The sequence below is a fragment of the Octodon degus genome, unplaced genomic scaffold (genome assembly GCF_000260255.1).
Source record: "Octodon degus isolate 3935 unplaced genomic scaffold, OctDeg1.0 scaffold00017, whole genome shotgun sequence".
Lineage (NCBI taxonomy): Eukaryota > Metazoa > Chordata > Mammalia > Rodentia > Octodontidae > Octodon > Octodon degus.
Window position 1 is genome coordinate 71,439 of NW_004524593.1, and position 3,939 is coordinate 75,377.

A 3,939-nucleotide genomic window follows, 5' to 3' on the forward strand; every position below is an offset into this window, starting at 1 on the left:
TTTGCCTTGAGCCTCAAAGAGGATTTTGGACTTGGATTTTTCTTTTTTAGCAATCTTAGAGTATCTAATACTCTGGTATTATTTGGGATATATGAAATACAAGTTGCGTTGTGACATGGACATGAAAGTTTGGGTAAGCGTAGAATACTTTGGAGTGAATCTTGAATACCAAAGTCCACATGTTAAAGTTTTGGCCTGATGGAAGTGCTTTAGGAGTTGACAGAACCTTTGGGAGGTGGAGGCCAATGGAAGAACTAGGTTTCTGAGAGTGGCCTCATGAAGGGGACTATGGCTCTCCAGTCAATTCCCTTTTCTCTTTGCTCTCTGGTTCAGAATAGAGTATTTTTGCACATCATCTGCTCTTGCTAAGATGTGCTGCTTCACAACAGGCCCAAAGAAGCAGAGCCAACTGATTATGGACCCAAACCTCCATAATTATACACCAAATAAATATGATCTTTAAATAATATATAATAACTTATAATCTTCTCTATATAAATTGATTATATCAGGTATTAATACCTGTGTTAGTTGATACAGTGTCAACTTGGCTGAATCAGCTCCGGCAGTTCTCAGAGTGGGGGCCTAGCCCTGCAGGTGGGCAGGGCCCAGGAATTGAGAAAGGCTTCCGGCCACCCTGCCCTGCTTCCCTGGAGAAATCCCAGTCTTCAGAGGAGCTTGATCTTTGCAGAGGAGCCACTTTGGAGGAGCTGAAATTGCCGGTCTTTACAGTCAGTGTAGAAGGAAGAGAGAGGCTTGAAGGATGCTGCAGCTGCTGCTCCTCCTCTGCTCTTCATTGTTTTCTGCCACATGAACTGCTGTTGTTTGCCTTGGAGCCAGTGGAATATGGACTGAACCCTCCAGTAACTGTGAGCTAAATAAACCTTTCCTTCTTTCGTTTTGAGTGTCGGGTATTTGTCCCAGCAATGAGTTAAAAGTAACTCAGACAACGCAGTAATAGAAAGAGGACTATTATAATCTATGAAACAAGTGGGAACAAAGTTAGAATATTTTATAAACTATCTTTTCTGATCACAATGATATAAACCTTGTAATGAATACCAGAAGAAATTTCAGAAAATTCACAAATACATGGAAATTTAAACACCATTCTCCTGAGCAATGACTATGTCAAGGAAGAAATTAGCAGAACATTTTAAAATTTCTGATACAAACAAAAATATAAACATAGCATAACAAAACTTAGACAGTATAGTAGAAGTAGATCTAGGGAGGAAGCCTGAATGCCTACCTCAAAAAAAAGAAAAATAAACTAAAATATACCTAATGTTGCACTTCAAGAATTGGGAATATAGAAGTAACTAAACCTAAAGGTAGTAAGAAGGAAGGAAGCAAGCAAGGAAAGAAGGATGCAAGGAAGAAAGAAAGAAGGAAGGAAGGAAGAATCAGAGTAGAAATAAATGAAATAGAGACTAGAAAAATAATAGAAAGATCACCAAAGGTAAGAGTTTGTTTTTCAAAATATAGATAGAATTGATTAACTGTAGTGATACTGAAAATGAGAATAATAAACAAAATAATATCATATTTAATAATACAATCAGGAATGTGAAAGAAAATGTTATAATAGATAGAATATAAACACCAAGGATAGTAAGTTTATTATGAGCAATTATATGCCAGTAAATTAGTTAGCCCAAAAGAGACGGATAAATTCGTCAGCATATGCAAACCACCAAAGTTGAATTATGAAGACATAGAAAATCTGAACAGAATAATAAAAAGATTGAATAGGTAATAAAACATCAGCTATCAAAAAAAGTCCTGGGTTTCATGGCTTTACTGATGAATTCTATCAAACATCTAATGAATTAATACCAATCTTTCTCAAAAGATTAATACCAATCTTCTGAAGAGTTCAAGAAAATGCTTTTAAACTCATTTTATGAAACCAGCATTCCCCTGATACTAAAGCTAGATAATGCCACTAAATAAAAAAAGAAATCTACAAGCCAATATGCTAATAAACATAGATGCAAAATTCTCAATAAAATATTCACAAACAAAATTCAACATCACATTAACAAAAAAATCATTCAACATGATGAAGTGTAATTTATCCCACAGATGGAAAGATGGTTCAATATTGTCAAATCACAAAATGGGAAGTATCAATTTATAGACCAAAGGACAAAAATCATTTCATCATTTCAATATGTGCAGAAAAAGTACAATATCTTTCTTGAAAAAATCTCAACAAATTAGTCATAGAAGGAATGTAACTTAACACAATAAAGGACATAAATGACAAGCTTGAGTCAGCATCATACTCAGGAAAAAGAAGCTTTCCCCCTGAAGTCCCAAACAAAGTAATAATGCCCACTCTCTCCAATTCTATTCAACATAGTACTGAAAGTTTTAGCCAGAGAAATTGGAAAATAAAGAGCAAGAACAAAGGCCTTCGATTTGCAGAAGGACAAGTTAAAGATATGGTCTGATATATGGAAAATCCTAAAGCTTCCACCACAGAAGTGTTAGCACTAATGAGCGAATTCAACAAAGTGGCAAGACACAAAGTCAGTCTATAAAACTTAGTAGCACTTCTGTATACTAACAGTGAACTATCTGAAGAAGAAATGATGAACACAATCAAATATTTAAAATAGCTACCCCAGAATAAAATACTTAGAAATGAATGCAATCAAGGAAATGAAAGATTTCTATACTCAGAATTATAAAACACTGATAAAAAGAAATTTAAGATGACACAAATGAATGGAAAGATATCATGTCCCCATGGATTGCAAGAATTAATGTTGTTAAAGTGTCCATACATCCAACTGATATACAGATTTAATATGATCCCTATCAAACTATCAATGTCATTCATCACTGAAGTTGAAAAATACCCTAAATTTGTAGGGAAGCACAAATACCACACATAGTCAAAACTGTCTTATGGCAGAATAAAGCCAGAGGCATCACACTACCTGGCTTCTAAATCTAATAGAAAAAGCAAAAAGTTATTCTAATCAAAGTATCAAAGTACTACATTAAGTGAAATAGTCTAGCCACAGGAAGATAAATACCACTTGATCTCACTCATGAACCACCTAAAAAATGTTTTTCTTGAAAGAAAGAGTAGAATGGGTGGTCATGTATAAGAGGTAGGTGGGGAGTAAAGGATGAATTAGTTAAAAGATGCAAAGATTCAGGTAGGCAGAAAATGGATATTTGATTGGAATAACACAGTTTTTTTTAACAATATAATGACCTAAGTTAACACATTGGAGTCTTGAAACATACCAAGAAAATGAATATAAAGTGTTCATAGCACAAAAATGAAATTACGTGAGATAATGCAGATGCTAACTAGCTGGGTTAGCCATTCCACTTCAGACATCATGCTGTACACAACAAACACATATCATTTTATCCATCAATTTGAAAGAGCACATAAATGTCAATAAATATGGATATGCAAAATGGAGAATGCAGAGATGAATATATTCAAGAATGAGACAGTATTGCAATCACTGTGATGGTGCCAGAGCATCAGACACAAGAATTCCTGCAAAAAATGCTCAAAGCAAAACATCTATGACAAGGCCAGTGTGGCAATGAATATTATCTATTTCATAGGCTGGTACAGAAAGGAGGGGTCCTGCCACACCCAGGGTCAAGGACAATACATTTTGAGCCTGTAAACATATACACAGTTTGAGTTAAAAATTAAGACTTATTTTTCTCCAGAGAGATAACACCCAACCAGCCAACCAAACAAACAAACACCTCCCAGTAAATACGGTCAAGAAAGAGACTGTAATTTCTTTCTTTTTTTTTGTCTACAAAGTTTAGGTTTATCCAGCTGTTCCTAGCTTGGGTCTGGATGCTGTGCTCAGTTCCTTCCTGCTGCTGCCCTTGGGGGGTGAACCTGTTGTGCCCCTCTGGCAAGATGTTCTGCGCCTGGACTAGCTG